Genomic DNA, 26,725 nt, shown 5'->3' with positions numbered 1-26,725 from the left:
CTTGATTACTTACCTGTAATATTAATTAAAATGAATCCAACTCGTCCTTTTGCAGGTCCTGCCCCCCCTCCCGCCCAGAATGATTGTGACTTTGACATGATCTATGCTTGAATAAAAAAAAAAATCAAGTATTTTGAGAAGCAAGGTGGACCTTTCGATAGGAGAGGAGAAAACATTTTGCATTGACAGCAACATTTATCAGTCTCGAAGGAGACTACTGTGTATATATAAGGACTGAGATACGAAAACTTGGGGCACAGTGAATTTGTCATCAACTTTAAATAAATCAGGGTATTCCTCTTTACTTAATGCAGCAAGGTGCAGCAGAAATTTGAAGATTTTCTGCAGGGATCATACATCATTAACTGGCCTGGAGTACCAAGGCGTCATCAGCAACGCAAGCTTATATTTTAATTAAGCAAATAATACAACAATATCCAAGCAATCTTTAACAATCCCTTTATTTAAGAGGTAGCTCGAACTCTGCAAGAGTTCCTTTTATTTTAACCGTTTTTTTGTGTTCTAAAGATACTTTGTAGTGTGTTAGAGCTAATGAGATGATTTGAACACCACAGATTTCAAGAAGTGACCTGGTACCGTGCGTTGTGGTTTTATTCTCCTCTTAGAAAATATAGCTCAGCCAAGAAGGGTTTTTGGTCCATTAACAAAGGCTCTTTCCTGTAATAGGAACCTTGCCCGTCTTTGGATCTTGTCAAATAAATGCAACTCATAAACTGCCTTTCGCTTACATAAGTAAACGCCCCACCACCAAGGACAGGACAACCAACCGGTTGAAAAGTGTCGGGTCACAAGTCACTTACATGATAAAATCGAAAATAATGAATTTCCAGATGTACGGTTTTTGGCTTCTACGTCATCGTCAGACCGATTCCTCCTTTCTCTGCTAACTTCACCCTCGCTCTCATGATCTCCTCCGGATGATGTCCACTCCTATGATTTACTTAGTGTGCGAGTACTAACTGCCCAACTTAACACAACGTGACATGCAATTAATTATGCAGCAAAAAAGAAAATTGTTTTGCTCACAAAAAAACAGAGGTACCGGTTTTTTGGGTCAGCAAAATTTATGGTCATCTCTGATTATCAATTATGGGAATTGTAACTCTTGACCAGCTGACGCAGAATCCTTTTATTTCAAGTAAGAAAAAAAGTAAATTGTTAATGGTATTGATTGCTTCAACAGAATGTATAGTGGCATCTCTATAACTTGATTTATTATTTTCATTCTTAAGGTTGAAGGTCCTCTGTAGAGCTGTTCAGTGGGTCTGAAGGAATTCAACTACCTTTGTGTCTTTCAGATTGGACCTAGCATTAAAATAGAGCTGCCTTGGCTTCTTTCATACTGTGAAAGTGTGACGCCCTGTGCGCCTATCTTGGAACTTAGGTCAGCAAAACTATTATTGCAATTTATACTTTTCAGATTAAAAATATTGCACATAGTAGACGTTTAGAGGCAATAGGTTGATGTTCCAATGCAGGAAAGCATGACATTTGTTCTTCTTATTATGATATTTATATGTGGAAGCTGCGCCGGTCTCTCTTTTGGATGCACACTTGTCCTCTTCTCCAGAAACACCCCCATTTAATGCCCATGTTGTGCTTGAAGCACCTCAAAGCACAATGAAGAAATAGTAAAAACTCTGCTCAAAAAGTCAAGACCATTTCCGAGTTGTGAATAATTCCTATCTCCATGCCAGCTCCTCTACCTTACTTCCAATATGCTCACCCAGATTATTTTGGAAAAAGCTGCAAGATGGCCCCTTCCTGGTCACCAAACCTGACTGATCCCTGACCTTTTATGCACAAACAAAAATCTTAACACCTTTTGACAAAGTAGTTATTATAAAAAAGGCCAATCTTTGACAAGGCCAACTGGCGGACTTTAGTGCATATGTTTCAGATTCCTCCATGTGGGCTTCAAACATTTTTCTGTCCAAATACACTGCCATAATGCAAGGACACCAGGTTTCTATCCTGTCAATAAACATATACATCTGTTTGTTCCTTGTCCCACATGACACCTGCATAAATTTCAAGATCTAGCAACACTCAAAATAATTATTCCAGTGTTTTCAAGAACATGTGCATTCCAGCCATGGTGATGGAAGTGCTCTAAAACGGAGTAGATCTCAAACTAATGTTCCCATACCAACTCCAAAATGCATCCTCCTCTCCCAAAGCTGCATCCTGGTATTCACCACCTTCTAAAACCTCCAAGTCACTTTTGCTACTTCCATGGATAATCTTGTTGGATCTCAGAACAGCGACCCAGATATGTCTTACCAGGTAAATGAATTAAATAAAAGATTTTACTGGCTCAGGAAATCTAGATGGACACTCCTCAACATTTATTAAGGAATGGGAAGTGTAGTCAGAGCGAAACATGGCACTGCCGGTGGCTTCCATGCCAGTCTCTCAAAACACTAGGTGGACAGATCGCCAAATATTTAAAACACTATAGCCAGACTTATCACAGACTTGAAAAGCTATACTTCTTTTGAATAGTTGCTACAAACTGCATTAGAGTGCCAGAATATAATTCAGACCTGCTGCTTGGCCTACGACTGCCATGCACTTAAAGCCTTACCCCCCTCTGCTGCAAAAGCCCTCCGTAATCCCCCCCTGAAACCCTTCTGCTCTGGCATGGTTCCCCTGTCTATTCACACCAGGCAAGCATGCTCCCAGATGGGCATTTCTGCTCCAAACCCACAGACTGTAGTACAAGCACATTCTTATCCCTCTTATCCTCTACACAAACTGTTATAGCCTTCCTATCTAATGACCTTTTAACCAAAAAGTAACTTGATATATAATGTAGGATCAAGTAGCCAGGATATGATCTATCCACAGATCGTGTAAACATACCCATTGAGGATGTAGCGCAGGGTCAAAAAAATACAATTAAGTTTCATGGTGAGTGATATCTTCTATCTTCACCTATGTACATTAACTGAAGTAGCAGACCTAAGTACTCTGGTCGATATATATAAGTGACCAACAATTGAGCTGCTGCAAATACCGAGAAAGTAGCTTTTCGGATGCACTTGGGCAACTTCCTCATTTACCGTGGATGCTAGGCAAACATTTCGCTTATGTTACAATTCATTCATCAGTAAAATCAATTCTTCATTTTAAGTTTGCAATGTAGAGGATTATCTAAGGATCGTGTTCTTAGAGATCTTGGGGGTGTGGTATATACCAGTATGGAATTAACTAGACAACGGTTTACCTCCCTGCTAATAACTAATTGTTTGTTAATAAATTAAGCACTCAGTTACTTGCTTCTACTGCGGAACCATTCCTTGTCTTGGGAATAAAATCATAGACCACAAAAATGTGCATGTCTGGAGAAGTTCATCCCATCAGCTTGTCAAAGAACATGATTTCCAGGCAAAGAGGCTACATCCCGGGACAAAGTTTTGGTCATGTGTTAAAGTATCTGCTTTCTGAACATCTTCGAAAGTAAGCTGCATTTTTTATTTAATCAGATTTGCAAGGCTTTGTAATACACTCTCTTTAATCAGATGTTTCTTGTAGAGCAGTGTGATGTGTCTAGTTTATATCCGTGTCCCTCAGGGCTTGTCAGCTCTTCCTTTTGCTCATCATTGAATTGCCCGAGGAGAAGTGCGTTTATCTGTTAATAATGGACATACATAAACATTCTTACAATAATAAAATGTGGGTTATGTCTTTATAATACTAAAACTCTAAGCTCCATTAATGGTCCGTCTTGAATTACATGGATCTGTGTTTCTGAGGGCCTACCACTTAAAACCAAATATTGGGAAATGTCTTGCTGAGTTACACAAAACGGATACTAATAGCCGAGCACTACCCTTATATAAATGTGTTCTTTTCTACTGTGACTACTCTGAATCAGCGTTGTGCTGAACAAGTGAGCGGTGTTTGCATAAAATGAGAGCAAGTGGTGCTTGCTTCCAGTTGCCAGAATTTCATTCATTGAAGTCCATGTAGTTCTGAAGTTCTTAGACTAAAACAGTTGTAACATTTCAAAAGCTATAAAATGACAGGGTTTGGTGGCACATCATATCACATTCGTCAATTCACCAGCATGCCAGGGGAAGTGACATCACATTTTGCCAAACGCACTTGTGACATCACTTGAAGTGGCCTCACTATCCTTAACTCCAGGAAGTGACGTGACTGAAAAGCAACTGTCCTTCAAGATGATAAAAGCTCTCTTTTCAAAGAAACTCATTCTGTTAAGTAACTGTAAAGAACACATTCCATTCCAACAGTGCGTGTCATATTACGTTACATGTGTTTTATAGCACAGGAACTTAAATGATTACTTTTGTGTGACTATACTACTGTACTATAAATGTATGGTGGCAAAGAGACTGTGAACCTCAAAGTTCCAGTGCCAGAAATAATACCCGCAAAGTTGTTTTGCCCCATACCGACTATCCATGTGACATACAGAAAATAATTGCCTTTACTTTTGTTTGTGCCAGAAAGTTATTGCCCCTTAACTCTTCAATGCCAATGGCATTTGTCTGCATTCTACGCCATCCACTCTTTCCGAACCTTCACGCTTAACAATTTGTGTGATCTTGGCTAATTACTACTTCTCTGCCCCCGATCCTTTATCTGTAACACTTGACCCTAGGTACATGTTTAACACCAGTGTTAAGCACATATAAAACATAGATATTTCAAAGTGATGCGTAATTATGCACTAACACACCACCGACTGCATTTACTTTAGACAGTTTCTAAAAAAGCAGAATTAATCAACATTTTATCACTGGTAAAAGCTTGACACAAATCTCTAAAAGGGATCACATTTTGCAGTATTAATAAGGGCTTGGTTAAATATACTAATTTCAATGTTAAGAATGTAAGCATAGTCGGCATTTCGTTTCCACTCTGATTTTGTAAAATGAAGAATATCACTGTAGTGATCAGAGTCACAATATATGTAAGCATTTATCTATGGTTAGGTGTCCTGAAAGAATTCGTACAGGCTTCTGGTCAGGCTCATTTATACAGGGAGTGCAGAATTATTAGGCAAGTTGTATTTTTGAGGATTAATTTTATTATTGAACAACAACCATGTTCTCAATGAACCCAAAAAACTCATTAATATCAAAGCTGAATATTTTTGGAAGTAGTTTTTAGTTTGTTTTTAGTTTTAGCTATGTTAGGGGGATATCTGTGTGTGCAGGTGACTATTACTGTGCATAATTATTAGGCAACTTAACAAAAAAAAAATATATACCCATTTCAATTATTTATTATTACCAGTGAAACCAATATAACATCTCAACATTCACAAATATACATTTCTGACATTCAAAAACAAAAACAAATCAGTGACCAATATAGCCACCTTTCTTTGCAAGGACACTCAAAAGCCTGCCATCCATGGATTCTGTCAGTGTTTTGATCTGTTCACCATCAACATTGCGTGCAGCAGCAACCACAGCCTCCCAGACACTGTTCAGAGAGGTGTACTGTTTTCCCTCCTTGTAAATCTCACATTTGATGATGGACCACAGGTTCTCAATGGGGTTCAGATCAGGTGAACAAGGAGGCCATGTCATTAGATTTCCTTCTTTTATACCCTTTCTTGCCAGCCACGCTGTGGAGTACTTGGACGCGTGTGATGGAGCATTGTCCTGCATGAAAATCATGTTTTTCTTGAAGGATGCAGACTTCTTCCTGTACCACTGCTTGAAGAAGGTGTCTTCCAGGAACTGGCAGTAGGACTGGGAGTTGAGCTTGACTCCATCCTCAACCCGAAAAGGCCCCACAAGCTCATCTTTGATGATACCAGCCCAAACCAGTACTCCACCTCCACCTTGCTGGCGTCTGAGTCGGACTGGAGCTCTCTGCCCTTTACCAATCCAGCCACGGGCCCATCCATCTGGCCCATCAAGACTCACTCATTTCATCAGTCCATAAAACCTTATAAAAATCAGTCTTGAGATTTATTGGCCCAGTCTTGACGTTTCAGCTTGTGTGTCTTGTTCAGTGGTGGTCGTCTTTCAGCCTTTCTTACCTTGGCCATGTCTCTGAGTATTGCACACCTTGTGCTTTTGGGCACTCCAGTGATGTTGCAGCTCTGAAATATGGCCAAACTGGTGGCAAGTGGCATCGTGGCAGCTGCACGCTTGACTTTTCTCAGTTCATGGGCAGTTATTTGCGCCTTGGTTTTTCCACACGCTTCTTGCGACCCTGTTGACTATTTTGAATGAAACGCTTGATTGTTCGATGATCACGCTTCAGAAGCTTTGCAATTTTAAGAGTGCTGCATCCCTCTGCAAGATATCTCACTATTTTTTACTTTTCTGAGCCTGTCAAGTCCTTCTTTTGACCCATTTTGCCAAAGGAAAGGAAGTTGCCTAATTATGCACACCTGATATAGGGTGTTGATGTCATTAGACCACACCCCTTCTCATTACAGAGATGCACATCACCTAATATGCTTAATTGGTAGTAGGCTTTCGAGCCTATACAGCTTGGAGTAAGACAACATGCATAAAGAGGATGATGTGGTCAAAATACTCATTTGCCTAATAATTCTGCACTCCCTGTATATGTAAATACCTAAACATACAAGAAAAATGAGCTGAACTGCTCTTCGTTTGGGTAGTAAATGTCAGCTAAAATTAGGGTGCAGTGAGTGGCCCATCATACCACTGAGCCTGGAGTGCCTCTACCTGCTGTACAAATCATAGTCACACACAAGGAAGCAGATGCTATTGGTCAAAATAGATGTAAATGCATGGGTTAATTCTAACAGCTTTAAAGAGTCTTTTAATCTTTAGCTGTCGCCTTCACTTTTCTCTCCATTGCTAACCTGATCGGGACACCAAAACGGGTGCAAATTGTGCATCTATAAATTAGCCAATTGTTTGGGTTCTCAAGTTAGTGTTTGCTCAGTTTGCATCCTATTATGCAGGGACGGGTGTTGACACATAAATGGTATATGTTACACCTCAGAGCATGTGCAAAAAGTAACTTTACACTATTAGCGCCCACTACTCTATATCAGCCATCGTTCAGAGATCATTGAAGCATCCCTGGTAATGACAACTCTGATAATTATTACAATCCGTAGTTGTGATTTTTACAGCAAACCTAGAATTAAATAGGGGATAACGTTGCAACTGTGTCTCTGCATGTCTTCGAATTTGTAAAGCCGAAGCTAATGGGCACCACTTTCATGTGCTGATAACAGTATTACTACATTTCTCGAGCTGCTAATATCACTTTACCCCTTAACAGGTGTTAAATGAACAGTAGTATTTGCAGCACATTCATCAAAACAATATTGTTGAGCCCAGCAGTCTTTAAATGAAGGCTTTAGCATTAACACACTATGCAAGAACCTGAGTTGTTACATAAATGCAACTAATTTAAGTAATAACCCAACAAAATGTACTTTCTCAAAGCAAAGTGCCATATTTAGCAACGTTTGACTGAACCGAGAGCAGCAACCAAAGGGAGCGAGGAAAACAGTGCTGGCACACTTTAAGTGGCCTTTTGTCAGTCTCACACACACATACATCAAGCACAACCCCTTAGTAAGGGTATCCTAGTAAAAAAAACTATGCTTTGACATAGTTTAATAGTTTTCCACTTTGCATATGTGCTTACAGTACAACATGTGCAAAGTTGGAAAAGTGTGGAGACTGATAAACTTACTCCCCTGTTACCTCTGCCTTGAGGAGGTGTAACCTTGGGAGCAAGTTCCAGTCTACAAATGTTAGTAGATATGGATTTGTGAAAGTCATGGATAGTTACATGGGTACGACCATGTCCTCTCATGGGACAGGCCCTTGACGCAAAGTAGCACATGCAGTTAATTCAAGTAACCGTGTGCAACTTTGCAATCCAAATCATGATTTGAATTGGAAAGTAAATGCCAAGAGAACAGTTTGTGTTGGATTTGCAACACATTTGTGATGCAAGCCAGGCATAAAGTGTAAATTTTACTAAAAATCCATGTCAACTCTCCATCAGAGATCTGTTTAGAGTGGAGAGTGGCAAAAAACTCGGAACTAAATTGAAGAGTTTCTGCTCCTAGTGGAGTTTCAGTGTGACTGTGCTCTTGAGCATCTTGCTTGTTAGAGCAATGTTATATTTAATCAGTCGTGCAATGGAGTAGTGAAGTCTTGAAGATAACACTTCTCTCAGAGGCCAGAGCTTTATAACTTTCATCACGTGAGAGCCAGCTGAACTCTGACCTCCCAGCCATTTTCCACTGTGCAGCCTGAAGCATGGCTCTGAACTTTCAGTCAATCTTCAGTTACACAAAGCATATCTCTGAATCTAAACCAAGTGCCAGTAAGACGTGTGCAAATGTTGAGATGGTCATGAACTCAAATTAAAGGAAATATTTTTAATTTGTCCACCATCCAAATGCAAGCTACCGAAGTCTATAGCAAGAGATCCCATTAACAGTATGGTTGCTAAATGGCTGTCTGCTGCACCTACACCTACAAATAAAAATCACTTGTTACTTTCATTTCTGCAGAGTAGGACTAGCCTCGCTGTTTCTTCACACAGGACATGGCTGGCTACAGCCTGCTGACTGATCTGAAAACTAACTTGAAGTGGCAAAGGAGCCTCCAAGACAGGGAGGCATCCCACCCACGCCAGCACCACTGGGCCAGAGAGAGGATCTGTATTTCGCTTCTATTTGGCAACCCCAATTAAATGATCCTGCTGATAGAACTGCATGGACCATGTCAGAGGAAACGCAGAGCAGACCAAGGGTGTGACCCCTATATGAGATCCATGCACCTGACAAGTTGCTGTGGTGCAATTCTGCAGACCATATTTTTGATGCTGACTTGACTCCCCAAGAACAGCATTGAATGCTTAGCAGACACACATAATATCATCCATTGTGTGGCTCCCCCGCCCTTTTCCTTGTGATTGGAGCTTCTCTTACCCTTTGCATACCAAAACCTCTTTTACTTGCCTTTCTCTACACCCTCTTGCTCAATCCTCCCTTGCACTCCTTAACTTCCCTTGTACTGCGTTCCTTCGTTCATGTATCACTTTCTCTCTTCCTGTTTCTCACACACACTTTATTTTTTTCTTTCAGATATACAGATGACCACAAGCAAAGAATGGCTGTTTCCCTCTTTTCTCCATCAGCAGTGCTTATACCTACCTGGCGTACAAAGCTTTGTACTCCATTGGCAGTGATTCTGTGTTTATGCTTGTCTAAGGTACAAAGCCTTATACCCCAGATAGGAATTATTGATTTAGAGAAAACTGTATGCAGAATCGTGAACTTAAATTAGTGTGGTTTGATTTCAAGATGAAATATGGATAATTAGTCGTAGAAAAGGACAACATGTTTACCGCTATCTACAAACTGCTGAAGTGGTGTCAATTCTTCAATGTTCCAAATGTTTAAATCAAATATCACTGATTTAATAGGTCAGTGTTCTTGGCTCCAGTCAAGCCGCTGCCTAAGTAATTATGGACACGTCAAAACACACCTCTTTGGTAAAGTTTTGAATGTACACGCACAGGATGCTTTAGTAATCCACCTTCAATGCAGCATCTGTTCAGAGTGTTGAGAGCCACCAGCCTGTGTTGCTATGAACCCTTTTAAACCGTAACTCCAAGTACATTGATGATGACATTAATAACCTTGTATTGACTATATAGTTCCTTACAGTCAAAGACAGTTTATCCCACTGCACCGGCACAGACTCTGTAAGGAATCCTTCTACAGTATGAAGCACAGGAGTTCCGATATAGACAAAATTTCATTAATTAGTAGGATTGACCCAAGTGTGGTGCTCCCTCACTAGCCAGCGAACAACCAACTGGTTTGGAATCCTCAAACCTCAGGTTTGGCAGAATCACTGAATTATTTATGGATTGCAATCTTAACTTAGTCACATCACATCTTCCCTATATACAATGAAAACTATAAAGTGAAAAGACAAGAATATAACAAACATGTAAAAAATGTATTCTTCATGTTACATAATCATGCAGGTACCTGGGAGACATACATGATCTATGAGCTCTCACATGCCTATGCCATGCACCATGTCATCATCTCTTGGGCTAACCTCCTGCTTACCATACCATTACCACTAGCCACTTTAGGAACCGTCTCTCATTTTGGACCTCCCCAAAACATCACAATAATCAGTCATTATGTACCCAATACACTCTTCTTCTTCATTGACATGTCCTCTTTCATCCTGTCCATACTATGTTACCCTCCTGCGATTTCATTACTCACCTTTCTCTAATAATTTTTATCCACCCTCTCTTAATGCGTCCTAGGTTTCACCTTGAGCCAGTCTCTAACCTTAATGTTACTCAACACCTTTTCTAAGTGAATCCATACTCTCATCTGAAACTAATTACTTAACCCATGCTTTCACTAACGTGGTACTGGGTGTCCTTCATCTCAGCAAAATTAATTTTATCAGGTACAGTATTTGTAGTGATATTTTCACACGTAATCAAACACCATTGATTTAACATTTTCTTTATTGGCCCATGCCATTTGAATGACTCCTTTCACGCTGCAATTCCTCCCTCCTTGTAGATACTTGATTTTAAAACTGTTCTCTTGTAATTTGGACACAAGTCTAACTAATCTTGCCGAAGCTTTTCCCAATCCACTTCCATCTAAGAGAAAAACAAGAGGCTTATGATCTGTAAATAAGTCAAACGATTTTCCCACACGTAAGTCTTGAACTTCTCTACTGCCCAAGAACATGCAAGAGCATCTCTTTCAATGGTGCTGTATTTCATCTCTGCTTCACTTAGAGACCTGGAAGCAAATGCTACTGTGTTCTCTTTATTACAAGCCCATTGTCCAAACACAGCTCCCAGCCCCTTCAAACTGGCATCCACAGATATGAATGACTTATACTGGCGTAGATAAAGTTGCAATATGGGTGAATTGATAACTAGCTCCTTCACATCTTCAAAAGCTTTATCTATTTTCTTGGACCATACAAATTTAACACCTTTTAAAGCAGTGATCTTAATGTTTGTACTAAAGTTGCATATCCAGAACAAAATGTGCATAATAATCACACATCCCCAGAAAATATTTAAGTGAATTTTTTTCTGTAGGTGGAGGTGCCAACTTAATAGCAGGTAAATTGCAAGCCTTTGGTTTGATGCCCTTATTAGAAATGGTGTGACCTAAATACTCAGCCTTCCGTAGCATACATTTGCACTTACTTAATTTTACATCATACCACACTCCATCAGGGTACCAAAAACGTTTTCTAACTTAGCAACATGTTCCTCAATTGTTTCTGTGAATACCAAAATATCATCCTGAAAAGCCTGAATTTGTGACTCATGGCTAAACAAAGAACCCATAAGTCTCTTGAAACCACTGGCAGCAGACGCCGGACCAAATGGCAACCTTGAATATTTGTAAGCACCAAATGGCGTCACAAAAATAGTTAAAGCCTGAGACTCCTCACTCAAAGGAATCTGGTGATACACAGAATGGAAATCTATAGTGGAAAAGTATTTTGCATTGCCGATCTTGGCCACCATCTCCTGAATATGTGGTAACGGGTGACAGTCAACAAGTATGCTTTGATTCCATGACCAGAGGTCAACACACAATCTTAAATCTCCAGATTTTTTCTTGGTCAAAACAATTGGAGAAACCCATTCTGAAGAATCAGTAGGAACAATAATCTTCTCCTGAACTAACTTGTCTAAAAGTTTTCCTAAGTCACCTCTGGCACTTAAAGGAACCTACCTCACTTTGTGTATAATTCGTATAGCATTTTTTTTTTTAACGTGATCACATGCTCAAACCCCTTTACATTGCCAATGGTGTCCTTGAAAACAGCTAAATATTTCTCCATTAATGAATCAATAATATTACTGTCTGATGATAAATCGCAAATAGGCATATCACCAAGAACAATAGGTTCATTGTGTCCAGGACTCAATTGAATGCCAAGTGTCGCTAAATCTTTCCAATCAACAATGTCCCGACCTTTAACAGCTATATAAATTTTCATTACAGCATTACTCCCCAAACATTCCAATGTTGAAGCGAAAAAACCTAATAAATCCAAATCCTGTTCACCAAAAGCTTTTGTATTTATATCTGTTGAAATGAGAAGCATATCAGTAGGCCAAAATATACGGAATGTCATAAAATTGTTACCGGAGCCCCAGAATCTGCCATGACCGTGATAGTATTACCATCAATAGTTGCTTGGCAAAATGGCAACTTGATCTTCTTGTCAGGAACCAAATCAAAGTGATTTGATTCATCACTCTCAATGGCTAATAAGACATTCAAAAACCTGTCAACTCAGTCCCGGACATCATCATCATCTTTGTCATTAATGTTCACATTACTAATCCTCATTTTGTTACTATTACCTGAGGAACTCTTACATACTATCTAGAAATGACAAATTTTCCGACAGCGGAAACATTTTTTACCCAGTGTAGGACATGGGGGATAGTTTCCTACATGACTGTTTTAACCACATCTGTAGCACACAATAGAACCCCTCTTCCCTTTAAAATTTTGGTTAATCGCACAAATAGAGGTCTCGTCAACCACTAGATTGACTGGTGAAAGATCTTCCTAGTTGCTGCATTGTGCACCATGTGCATTATGACTGGATAGTACTTGTGTTGTTAAAATAGATCTCTCTATGGCCCAGGCAATGTCTATCGTCTCCGATAAGGTAGGATTCCTGCAGGTCAATAGGCGTTCTTGCATTTTCTTCAAGTAACAATTGAAAACAAAATGGTCTCTGATGCATATGTCCACATTATTTTCAAATTCCCAACTGGATGCCAATACCCTTAAAGTCGCAATATATTCTTCCACCGATTCATCACTGGCTTGCTTGGACTTGAAAAAAATTGTGCCTTTCCAATAAAACACTGTGTTCTTCTGTATGTTGATTGCCCATGCGAGTCTTTGCCTCCAGATAAACATTCCAAACAACCCCATCACTGGCTGGCCTCGGTATAGTTGGTAGATTGTCAAACACCCTTTGTCCAGCAACACCTAAATGATTTAATAATAATACAATTTTTCTTGCCTGGTAAATAGTCCGTGGCATCAATCGTCGCCAAGGAATTTCTCAAATATTCACAGCCATTCCTTCCACTTAATTTCAGGTTTGCCTGCCTGCTGCAGAAAAGGTGGTGGTTGCAGTGCTCCTTGCACTGTAGCCATGGATAAAATATAAACACCAAAAATAATGTATAATGTTCAGATAAAGATTTCCAGAGTCTGACAAAACATAAAAGCAGATCCTCTTAAAATGTAGAAATGTTCAAAACTCTGATAGTAGAGCCAAATGCTGACTAACAGGATACAAAATTCCTTCAAAGCGTCATAGAAATGTCATACGAATATCGTTCGTTCAAAGATCTTTCGTGCAAGGTGAACGCTGTGCGTTGCTAGTGCGTTGCCATGGAGCTTCCAGCAAGCTGTGGGGTCTTCGTCACGCTTAGTCTAGTGCGTGAACATAACACATTGCTACATAACAAAGCCTCTGCACTTAACGACACGCTCATAGGATAAAACGTTGAAATCAAAACAAGGGAAAATAAAGATAGCGTCACCGGTGTTTGAAGATAAAAATAGCCTGACCGCTATTTCAGATCTACTCCCAGTGCTGGTTCCAGTGTACTAAGATAAGAAAGTATTCCTTTGTCGGTGGGTTCAAATTCAAACGTGACCCCACTGTTGGTACCAAAATGTGATAATCTGGAGAAGACACAAAGTAACCAGCCAAAGATGAAAGACTAGTTTTTTATTTCTTCAGGAAAACCAACCCACGACCTTGAAGCATCCAGCAAACAGCTAGCCAGCAACTCTTTACATCACTCTCAACCAACTGCCCACTCGATGTTCCATAGAACACAGATGACACATTTGGAACACGGTGACATAAGCTCACTTAACAGAGTAAAAGAAATACATACTACAAAATGTCTCCCATATTACCACTTAATTTCATTCCTTCAAGCTCTTCTCAGCATCCAAGCAGTCAGCACACCTCTCCATATCCAGCAATATTGAATTGCTGTCCATGCCAGATTACCGAAAAACTTTCCCATAACCTTTTCTTTGTTAATTTATACCCTAAGTTACTATCTGGAGGAACATGCCTACCTCCCCTCATTATAGTTTTCTCTCCAACCAGAGACAATTTCTCCTCTCTACTTTAACGTATGGTCTTAAACCATTCACACACCACTTTCTCTCCTATCCCTTTTCAGAATAACTCTTAAAGCATCTCATATACAAAACCAAACTCCATTGCTTGATACCATTCTCCTTTGGTGAAGGCCTCATGACTTAATTCTTTCACAGCATATATATTTGCTACTGCTCCCTCTTCCCTGTGTACCTGAACAGTGTTGTTGCCTACAAATTGTCACTGTAGTCATGACCATAAGCACTCTGCCTTGATGTAAAGCCAATTAGGAATATGTGTAATCTGATAACAGTTTTCTTGAAGACGATCTGCTAAACAGACCATCGTGGCGAGCTATTTCGTGCTCCTCCAGAAAGTAGTATCTTTATTAAAGGTTTATAGTCAGTGCAAAGTACGATCTGAGGAACCCAAATGTATGTCCTGAATCTTCTGCTCCCAAGGCTGCAGCTGGTGCCTCTCTCAAAGTACTTTTTTTGAGCATCAGTCAGCAAAAAAGAAGCAAGAGATTTTCCCACCATCAGGTTGTATTTGAGATAGTCAGGAAACACGGAAGGTCTAATGAAACAGGAGTGTTTAAAGAATTGGTTCTGTGTACGGTACTCCCAACATATATCAAAAAGACCAAAGGTACACAGTTCCAGATAATAGATTCTGTATAAGTGCATACAGTGAATGTTGGAGTCTGAGTCTGCTCTTTTTAGAACAAGATCTCTAACTCACCAATTGGTGACATGCTTCATCATCGGGCTTTTGCTCCTCGTCAGGCCGGCACTGAAATGCCTGATGGGCCCCTCGTGGGGGCTCTTTGCCAGAGATTTTTTGAACATGAAATGCCGGTTGTTGTGTGCTGGAATATGGGATTGGTAAAGTGTGAGAGTAAAAATGACTAAGGGTCTGGAAATAGCAAATTTAATCAAACATAGACCCTTGTCATGATTAAAAACAAAATATGAGTGAGGATTAGAAATAATGTCTAGTCCACCCTCAAAAACAGATAAGTGACAGTCCCTAAATTGGGAGTGTGAAAAGGTAGAGTACAGAAATCACTATACTTCTATCGTAAAAGTCAACATGTTTCTTGCACAAAATGTCATTAAGATCAGTGCGATTCGTCAGGACCAAAAACTTACCTAATCCGCATGTTATAACCCAATAGGGACTCTATTCCTACCGCATGGACCCTCCTCGTATTAAAGGATGGGCCCCATCTGGATGACGGTGAGCATCAGTAGTCCAAACTGGTATAATGTATTTGAGATAGAACAGCACCTATGCCTAACGCACTGGCATCAACAGTCAAAGTTCTTTTGCTTTTGGTATCAAAAGGAACCAAGCCATTGGCCGTACACATTTCCCTCTTTGTCCTCAAATCACTTCTGTTGAACTCAACCCTCCCTCCCAAACACACAACACATTACTCTTTCCATTAATAACACTTTCATGTTTATAGATTATTAACCAAAATGTATTACGAACTTTGAGTAATATTCAACAAGGCCAAAAAAGGACCTTAGCAGATCCTTGTCCTGGGGAGGAGGTACAAGCCTCGTTGCTTCTAATAAATCGCTCTTTGGCTTGACACCTTCTCCGGACAATATGTACTCTGGATATTCGATTTCCTCTGCTAAAACTTAAAAAAAAATTATTTTAGACTCAGGCTAGCTAGAGTCAGGCTAGCTCTCAAGTCTGTTCAAAACTTGTTTCAAGACAATGTTGTGATTTTCAGCCATGTCCTTCAACACAAGAATGTCATTGTCCATACTCTTGAAAACCACCCTCATCATTGTTTGATAGACATTGGCTGCTGATAGGCCAAAAGGCAGTCTTGTGAACTGAAAGGTGCATTCCATCCTTATGAAAGCTGTCAAGGGTTTTCAATCTATGTAGTCTGATTTAATTATGAACACTTAAGAATTAATTTGCTAAAGTACTTGCTACCTTTCAGTAGCCAAATTAACTCACCATTGTTGGGTAGAGGATAACTATCCAGCACCTTGTTCTGGTAACCAACGGGAAATCTAATTGGAAATTTCTATAGGTTCTATAATACCCTTCTAGTTCATATCCTGAGACATTTGTAACCTCTTCCGCGACTACAATAAGTACTCCTAAGTTAGTTGAATAGGTATAGCATCTGGTTTAACAAAAATGTTATGCATGTATTCCTCTAGTTCCCCCAAGCGGTCTGCAAATGTCTGTTTGGCACCATCTACTAGCTCACTGATGGAAGGGTCTTCCACTACCATGACCAGGTTGAGAGCTCTGGGATTGATGATTATGTCTAAATTATAGTTGTGTTTCCAGTATAAACAAGGAGGACCACTTACTCATTGAAGTAGTTTAGGGGTCGCCAGGGATTGCAGCTGTGACCCCCCACTAGCTTTTCTCTTGTGAGCACTGGCACACCCTTTGCTACCCCTGGCCTCAGAGACTGCAAATGACACAACAGGAATTGAAGAACAGGCATTTTCTGTTCCTCTCACTTTACAGTAGCAGCTTCCATAGGCAGCTGTGCCCACAGCAAAATTAAAATATTTACATGTTTCAATTTGATGGACTGGCTAAGCTGTTGATTAGGAACACCTTTCAAGGCTTCAGCCTCCACCAAGCAATTCTTAAACAGGTTATTATAAACACTGTTTTACTTTATTTTATTTTTAATGAGGGTGACGTGAGTGTATTAGATATTTTGCAGGGAAACGTTGTGGTTATGTTTCATTCAACATCCATAAAAAAGTTTATTTTTGATCAAAACTGGACCTCATATAAGAGAAATGGGAAGATGTCAGATTATTTGCAGTAATATTACTGAACTGCTGCTGTTACAATATTAAAAGCACAATTCACTACCCCTTAATATGAGATGTAAACACAATTAGAATTTGGACAAGTGTGCCTGTGCAATCTCAGTGACCCAGCAGCAGAGGGCATGAAAGAGCTGATATGGAATCCTAAATTCAAGGCTGGTATGAACGGGGCCCCTCAAATAAATGTTCTACAGCCACCAGAACCTTATGATGTCTCCGACTTAGCCTTTAGGCTGTGGAATTTGCTGTGGTTCTAGACTCGCCTGTCCTGCTTCCCAGTGTTGCTGAGCCCCAGCTTTCTTGTGGTATGTGACCTGCACTTTTGCAGAACGAAGCATTTTTGCAACCTGCTAGGAATCACAACATTGCAGTTCCAGTAAGTGGTTTCATTTTACTTTTTGTTTAATTTAATATTTGGAAACCAGTGTGTGATTATTTTCTTCCTACAGCACTACATAGCTGCCAAGTCATCTGTTAGCTTGATTGTGTATATATGTGGCATTTCAATGCCGTATTTATGGCACTTTAGCTCCAGCTCTAAGTTGCTTGGTATGGTTAGGGTTAAAACTCTGCACCTGTAAATTCCAGTGTCCTGCGATAAGACCTCAACAGCACCATGCAATTCTGAGTTAAACCTCTTGGAATGGAGACTAATTGTGCGCACCTGGAATTACGGGGCAGAATTCGGCACAGTATTTCCTATTCAGGAGGTTTAATTAACACTTAGTACCTGATCTGAGCTGCTGGTAAAAATGTGCAGGGGCTTCAGTGTAGGGTGATGAGGTGATGGAAAGAGTAGGAGGGTAAAAAGAAGATGCTGGCTTGTGGGAGACCTTTACATGCTTCCTCCACACATTGCTTAGATTGAGGCAGGGCTCGGAAATAGATCCAGGCTGCAGTGCAGTAGTTTCCTAATACGATTTTTACCAGCAGGATTTTTCAGCTGGTAAAATATGGTCTGTTCCAGCATGTGGTAAATCCAGGTGTGGGAGTAACAACCTACTCATGATACAGTGGAGTGAATTCCCTGCAGGAAATCTGCTCAATTCAAGCCATAATCAAGGACTTTTAGTGGCAATTAATCACTCAGTTGTGAAGTTGTGAGGAGGCCCTAAAAATTTTGGCCATGATTACGATCTTGGTGGATGGAATACTCTGTCAGAAATGTGACTGATATTCCATCTGCCATCTCACCATAGGATATAATGGAATCTTAATACGGCAGAAGGGATATCAGTCATGTTTGTGATAACTCAGTCCGCCAAGATCATAATCAGGTCCTTTGTTTTTAAAACTGTGACGCTTCATGAATTTAAAAGATGGTAAGGATTTAAAAAAAAATTAAAGGGGGAAATAAAACAGAACGTCCACAAAAGCAGGGGACTTTCTTGTGGCCTTTGTGACATCCTGCAGTCTTCAGCTTCAACGCACTCCTTAATGAGTTAGTAAAAGATTTATATAGCACAAAATGTAGGCCCTATGGCTTCATGATCGTAAAACACTGCTCCTGTTTTCCTGCATCTGGTAATTGCACCCTTGAGGTGCAGGCCTTTTGGCGAGTGGGATTACCAGTTGAGATACTTTTGAGTAGGAGGTCCTTTACCAGCATAAGAATTGATTTCATTTGTGGTAGTTAATTGCAAGTCCAAAAGAGAGATGATAAAGCAATTTGGGAGACTAATGCGAGGTCTGGAAGACTTTCTGTGGATATCATTAAACCCTGATACTCACCTTGTAACCCCTGAGATGCAAAAGTAGTGCCATGAACAGAAATAAAGTGGGACACTGAGTCCTACTTACTTTCCAGTACACCACCCCAAGTGGAACATTTTAATTTATTTATTAGAAGATCCAACAAACGTCAAACTTCGTAAAAGAGACATTCTGAAATGTAATACACAAACTAATGACGTCAAATGATGCTGTCATGCAAAGGTGTAACACACATCTCCACAGCTGCCCCCAAGGTGCTGGTTACCACTATTTATTGTTGTCCTTTTGCTGCAAAGGACACTTTTAGAATCAGGAGACAAGTAGGGCCGGATAGACTTCCTTGCTGAGCGCGTCCTTAGCATCAAGGAATAGGGTTTTTCCTGAGGTGTGGCCAATAACTCACTTGCATGGACAGTTCGTTTTCCCCCTCTCTGCTGCCTGGAGATGAGAGAAATTCCAGCAAGACAGTTCTCTGAGGACTTCAATGCAAGTCCCATGATAATCCTTATAGGGCCAGTAGCAGTAGTGTCTTGAAATTTCAGGCATTGATAATAGCTGAAATTACTGGGAGAATTATGTATAGAATGAGGGCCTACACGAAGAATAGGGTGTGATATTTCTGATTTCCTGCAAACTTCCTAATTTCTGAAGCTATCTTTAGTCTACACCTCATAATGCCCAGTAATTGCACCAACCCCACCTCACAGATTTACGCATACACCATGTATCTGTAATTGTGAGGTGCTGGGAGCCATCATCATAATGCCCTGAATCTATTGTTTGCCTTTGATGTGTGTATGGAGTGCATGAAGTGCAACAAACCCATATCATTCAGCAAGGTGTTCATGAAATGTGGAGGCATCCTGACTGACTTCCTCCACAGACCACAGTGCCTTCTGCATATATCAAGCTTTTTATTTTTTAGTGAGATAAAACAGAAGCAAAAGTGAGGAAAACAAGGAAAGATGGAGGTAAGACAGCAGTTATTAAACAAGCAGCCTGATAGGGAGAAGTAATATGAACGATTGATGTTAGAGAAGAGAAATAGCCTTTACAACACAGGCATTACAATGTGATGGCTTTAACACACAATTGCCTTTACAATGCAAGGCTTTACCATGAATTTGCCTTTACAAGGCATGCCTTTATATCGCAAGGTAAGTGTATGTAACTATGTCCAGTAAGTGTTTTATTTTAAAAAAAAAAATATATATATATATATATATATATATATATATATATATATATATATATATATATATATATAATATAACCATAACCCAGCTTCTTCCACCATACGTGGATGGGGCAGGTCACGGACACTGGCAGCCATTCTTGTAAAACAGAAAGTATGCCAATCCTCCTAGGCCCAGAAAGACTGAACTACGTTGGATTGAACGGAATTGGAAAAAACTATGACGTCGTCCGGCAATTCGAATAGTGACTGAGAGACAATTTGACGGTACAGGGCTCTTCCGGAGTATAAGTTCCAAATAAAAGTGAACTCTATGAAATTATCCAATCTTTGTATTATCGTGAAGTAAAATACAATTTGTGGCTAAGGATTTGTGACGAATGATGAGCAGGTATCTGTTTGACTGATGTTGGATGCAGATTTGCAAAATATATGTTGCAAGTGTATTGAACTGTCCCGAAGAAGGTGGTAGAAGAATCTTTAAAGACCACTGAGACACGTCGACGCATATTGGACTGTTGGACCCATTGGAACAGGCTTAAAATTGAATAGGAATTGTGTGCACAAATCAATTGGCCTGTTGATACCAAAATTGGGACTGAACAATATAATGGACTAAGATGGATGTCTTTTGTTTTGTCTCCCTCATGTCTGATTTTTTTATATGTATTCTTTTTATTAGTTTTGTGTTGGTTTTTAAGGGTGATTTCAATTTGAAATTTTAAGGAATTAGTTATTAAACATATTTCCTTTTATTTGAGATTGATCATTGGAGTGAAGGAGTGGGTGATTTAGTGAGTTGGGTATTGAATGGTTTGCTGTTCATCTTAGGGATCTTTTCTTTTTACAGAAAGACTGAACTCCAAAGTTTTTAGATGCAAAGTAAAATGTAATGGCGACGCGTTTCGATCAAACGATCTTCTTCACAGCCCATACTCACCACTGTGCTCCACTCTCTTTAAAGAGACATAATACACCCACATATAAACATAGTAAAAATACTTTGGAACATCCCTTAATTTAATACAAAAAAGAGAAAACCGAAAAAGGAGAGAAACTAAAACATATAATACTGCAATCAGTATACAATATAACTAGCCAAAAATATGCCTTCATCAACATAAATGTAATATAATATTCTCCAATATTACCTAATAATCCCATAATATTATATTATTTCAACAATTTCTACCCATTTCTATTAATTATGATCCAGTTTTATAATCTAGTTATAGCCTCTCTTCACTTTCCAGAATTCAGTTTACATTTTCATTTTGTCTGGCCAAGTGGCCATAATATTATAAAGGTCCAAATCATAGATTTTTTTCAAATACCCTTATCAAAGGATATAAAAATATGTATTTTGTATTATCAAAAAAATTTCTCTCTATTGAGCATATATGTGCTTATAGTATATTTCCTATCATGACTTTGAGAAGCCAACAAATGAAACATTCGTTTGGAGAAAGTCATAAAGGCTTAAAACTCAGCCCACTTGTACAAAAGGTTCCTCTTCCATGCTGAATCCCATCAGGGTCTTGCTTTAAAGACGGACAATATATTCTGATTCCATTATGGGCAGCCTTCTTTCCCTTTTACCACCTCTAGCAAACACAGCACCCTATCAATGCCAAAAAATGAAAGCCCATTAGGATTTTGAGAGTGCACTTCTTTCTAATGTTTGCTTCTGGATAATTATGATCACAGTTCTTTATTGCCCTCAAATGTTCAAGTACTCGCTTCTTTACAGGAACAATGGTACTACCCACATATAGTAGGCCACATGGGCAGGTAATGACATAAATGCAAAAGTCACTATTACATGTAATAAATTTATCAATGTTCTTGCTTTGTCCATTTGGTAAAAAGAAAGTCTTCATGTTCTTACTACCTCTACATGCCTTACATTTTCCACACTTAAAGAAAACTTTCTGTTCCGATAACCAAACTTCCTGCTTAGTCTTCATACTCTAATTACTCTGCACCAGCATGTCTCTTAAGGACTTTGATTTACGATAGGTGATCAGAGGGTATGGTGTGATTTTATTTCCAATAGCATGATCAAATCTAATCAAATGCCAATGCTTGGTGATCATTGTCTTAATCTTTGCTGCCTGAATTATTGTGGGTGATCAATCTTGCTGCCAGTTAATCGTTTTTGGTTTTAAGCTTCTGAGTAAAGAGATCTTGCCTGCTCCGAGATCTAACTCTTTTTTGGCCGCCCTTAATACATGACAGGGCATAACCTCTGGGACTGAATTTATCGATCATAGTTTTTCTTCCAGCATATATGCTTGCACAGTACTACAGTTACGTTTAGCTTTAAGGAGTTCCCCATAGGGGATAGTGCATTTGAGATTAGTGGAATGATGACTATTCACATGTAGTACACTATTACCAGCTGTTTTTTTGCGAAAAATGGAAGTGCACACTTTATCTTTCTCTGTCTTCAAATGTACATCCAAAAAATCAATTTCCGTGCTATCTATCTGGTGCGTAAATGCCAAATTCAATTCATGATGTCAGCACTATCTCTGTAATATGAGAGTAGATTTAGAACATATAAAAATCTAAATACATAGAAATGGGTTCTAAAAGGCTGCCATTTGCTGAAATGATAGGTCTACCTGGAGGATTATTCTAGTTTTTATGAATCTTAGGATGCATGTAAAAGCAAGGCCCCACAGGTTTCTGAACATACAAAAATTTAAATTCCTCAGCCTTTTCCTCTCCATTCAGTTAAGAGACTGATATTGCACAATGGATTGTTTGTAATCATGATATTTTGATATCTCAGTCATTTATTCTCCTCAGTTGTCTATTTGCCTCCTGTGTATATTTTTGAACCACATTGCCCCCTTTATCAGAGGGCTTAATTACAATAGTAGAGCCCTGTGTCAATGATTTCAAGGCTGACTTTTGAGGTCCATCCACATTGTCCGCATAGTGGGTCTTACGCTCCTTCCATATCTTCATAAGATCCCCCACTACAGCCTCATGACAAGTGTCAATATTATCGTGGGGTGTATTGGGGATATTTTTCGACTTAGGTTTAAGAGTTTGAAACTGTTCTATCCAATTCAAAATCTATAGACACAAGAAAATCCCTTTCTGTGTCATAATCCAACGCCCGTCCTTCCAAATCACTTAATGCCATGAGTCCCTCAATATCTTTGAAGCATAAACTGTCAACTGTATGTTCACCATATAGGGGATTAGACTGAAACCTCATTCTTTTGCTCTCTTGTAGGGAGAAGATCTTAATCAATTTAAGTTTATGAGTAAACAAATCCATGCGTGTGTTGCAAAAATCCATGTTGGCCACAGGGCAGAAAGAAAGGCCTAATTCCAACAGGGATTGTTCACCTTCATTCAACTTGTGTGAGGACAAATTTATAACAGTTAAACGATCCTTACCCATCATTTTTCTTCATCTGCCGTGTGGCCCTCCCATGCAGCATATCTGTTTTATCTTCCTCTTCCCCCCTCTCCTGGCTTTTCCCCTCTTACGTTGCTTGCACCTCTTCCTGGTCCAATTTTCTTTCGTGGACCTCGGCTGTGCTGTAAAATGGTACTCCTCCAGTGTGGTAAATGGAGGTTCCTCCCTTCTGATGGTATGTGTCTGCTCCCCCAAATTTGAAAAACTCACAGATCCAGATTCTGATGGTATTAACTCGTCATATCTAAGTGTGCCTCCTTGTTTAAATTGTCTGACTGCGTTATCATATTTTCTACCAAAGGTTAAAATGCATCCAGTGGCATAATCTTGTTTGACTCGTAAGAATTTATTTCTCTTTTTGTTTTAAAGTTCTTGTTCATATTTATTCAGCCTGTGCTCTATCTGAGAAAGGAAGGTCTTAATTTTGTCCTGTTCTGGATGTTGGTCAAGAGTCGTTTTAGCCTTAAATTTCTTCGCATACTCGTTCCAATTCCAATTTTGCATATTTTGATAAGTCCCAACATACCTTTGCATGTCGGTGCTGACCATTCTTCTAATAATTTTGGATTAGGATTCTGGTAAGTAGGAGTAATCAGTATGCGTAAACCACGCAGTACTCTCCCAACTCTCCCACTATAGAGAGAGAACCTCCCACCAACGATTTATCTCCTTTTTTCAAAAGTTTTTCATATCCAGAGAGACTGTTTCAAAGTTTTTGCTTTGCCGTCACTGACACTCACTGTTCCCCCCCCCCCCCCCCCCCCACCTAGATTATGGACTTCCTCATTTTTTACATTGAAAATGTTACGTGCTGTGTCTGCACGTTTCAGATTACCTCTTCCATGTTTACCAATGAGTGACTTGTATCCGTTATATTCGCAACAATGTTGCTCTAAAATGACTTTTTTTCAGCTGTCACAAATGTATCCAGGTTATTTGTTCCGGCAAAATCTTTCAGAAAAGACAAACAGAGATATTGTTGTTGTTGTGCTGTCCCAGCTGGTATTTTCATTCCTTTGGAGATGAGCAGTTTAACACATAACTTATTGGTTATAAAAATAAAAACAATCCCAATAAAAGTGAGAAAGCACTTCATAGAGTCAGTTCCTTATCAATCACCAGTTTTGTCAGCCTCAGGAAACACTCTGAGACCTAACCTCCTGGCTCCAGGGAAGCCACACACTACAAAGGGAAAGGAAGGGGAGGCCCCGGTCGGGCAATTAAGATTTGACAGCTGCGAGATAAACAACTTTAATTATATGTTCCAAAGTTGCCCAGTTAAGTGCCCGGGTTATTATTTTGGCAAAATGATCTTTCGATAAGACAAACCGAAATAACGTCGTTATTGCGCTGCCCCATTTCCATTTTATTTGAGATGAACAGTTCAATATGTAACCTCTCGTTTATACAAAATCCCTATAGTAGTGAACAAATACTTCATATAGCCAGTTTGGAGTGTGGTCTGGTCTTTCTGTGCCTAGGAGGATTGGCATACTTTCTGTTTGTGTGTGTGTGTATATATATGTGTGTGTATATATGTGTGTATGTATGTATGTATGTGTGTGTGTGTGTGTGTGTGTGTATATATATATATATATATATATATATATATATATATATATAATCTCTAGATAGATATATAGATATGGATATTCATGGCTCCTCCGCCCGTAACAGAGCACTGACCCCATTTGGCAGTATCAGTCAGCAGATAGAAGTGACTTGGTTTGATTTATATTTTATTTTTTGGGGGGGGGGGATTGGGGCGGTTGGGGGTATTGGGTGGTTGAAGGTGTTTTTAGAGTTTAAGGGTGGGTAAAGGGATGGGATGGTACTCTGGTTTCTGCCAATTACAATTTGCAAAAGTGTGTGTATATATATATATATATATATATATATATATATATATATATATATATATATATATATATATATAAAATATGTGTTTCCTTATGTATACTTTATGTTGTAAAGTAAATGCATGCGTTGGTAAGTCAGACAACGTCAGAGAATGTTTGAAGTAGGTGGGATGGTGGTGGAGGTATAGCAGATACTTAGAGGCCGGGCGAATCGAAATATTGCTACAATCAGTTGTTGAAGATGAGGGTGAAGATTGTATGGGAGTGAACTGAGAGAACTCAAGTCAGGTGGTGTGAGGGAGCAGGGGATGGTGGTGATAATGAGAGAGGTGGAGTGTATGGGAAATAGTAGGTGAATGTGAAATATGGAGAGAGCACCAGAAACTACCATCATATTATTATTTTTTTCCCTTTGATCTTAAATTCTGCTTTAGGTCTTGATAGTTTGTCTGAACTTATTTCTAGTCCAACTACACACAGGATTCTTTCTGCACTTTCCTCGTTTAGTGAATACTCTTAAAATAGCTACTTTGTACCTAAATTTTCCCTATATATGCATGTAAAATGGGCCTTGCAAATGAGCACATTTTCAGCACTCCTTGCCAAGTGTAAAACAGACACCTGATTATGAGTTGTATGAGCTATGCCCACACCTATGCATGATGTATTGGATAGCTTATGTAGATGCGAACATCTGATCGGTTTGGAACTATTTGTTGAAATAATAAGGTTATCTGCGCCACGTTTCTGTACACAGGATATATTGCCATTACTCTTAATGTCCATTTTTTCCATCTCCCTTATACACATGTCAGACTGTTCCACTGCTTTTACTATTTCCATAGTATCCTTCAATGAAGAAGTTTTAGTAGCCCACAACCTTTTGCATTTTCTTACTCCTATATTGCACTATAAATTCATCCGGTATTGTCCCAAACTGACAGTTTACAGATAACTCACCCAATATAGAGATAACCCTTATAATAGTCTCATCTAGTTTTATAGGTTGTGTACAAAACTTAAGTTGTGTCAGAACAATATTAGTTGCTTTAGCAAATCTGATCTTCAACGTTTTCTTTGCTTTCTTGTTTACATCTTGATTTTGCTACCCATGTTGATCCAGTACGATTGGCATGTAATTAAACACTTATTGTTCTTTTTCCAGCGTACTAAAGATTGGCACTTTTTTTTTTTATGTTGGCCATCTAGAGCGTCTAAATAATCCTCAAACATGTCAATCTATTGTTCCTGGTCAATTGGTGGTGGACCTGATCAAATAGTGTTGCTGTTATTGCTGTGGATTACATATTTTATTCTGCCATAAAATCAGTCCTATTGCAATTGTGATACATTGTAATATGTCATTTTTTGCTTTCTGATGTATTGTAGAATACATGTTGTCCTATTTCACTTTGTGGTGCATTCCATGTTCCTTGTACAGGGTGCAGTCCTAGTGAGGAGTGAGTCTTACTATAGCATTAGAACCCGCCGTAGCGGGGTCTACC

General features: G+C 39.3%; 1 protein-coding gene across 8 annotated transcripts in view; it reads left to right on the top strand.

Moving 5' to 3' along the window:
* OSBPL3 (oxysterol binding protein like 3) overlaps window positions 1-26,725 on the top strand; it is a 911,347-nt gene that overhangs the window by 180,160 nt on the left and 704,462 nt on the right. The gene's annotated exons all lie outside the window — the stretch shown is intronic.

This window comes from Pleurodeles waltl, chromosome 10 (genome assembly GCF_031143425.1).
Source record: "Pleurodeles waltl isolate 20211129_DDA chromosome 10, aPleWal1.hap1.20221129, whole genome shotgun sequence".
In the NCBI taxonomy this organism is placed as follows: Eukaryota; Metazoa; Chordata; class Amphibia; order Caudata; family Salamandridae; genus Pleurodeles; species Pleurodeles waltl.
The sequence above is the reverse complement of the archived record's forward strand: the minus strand, read 5'-3'. Positions and strand labels throughout refer to the sequence as shown.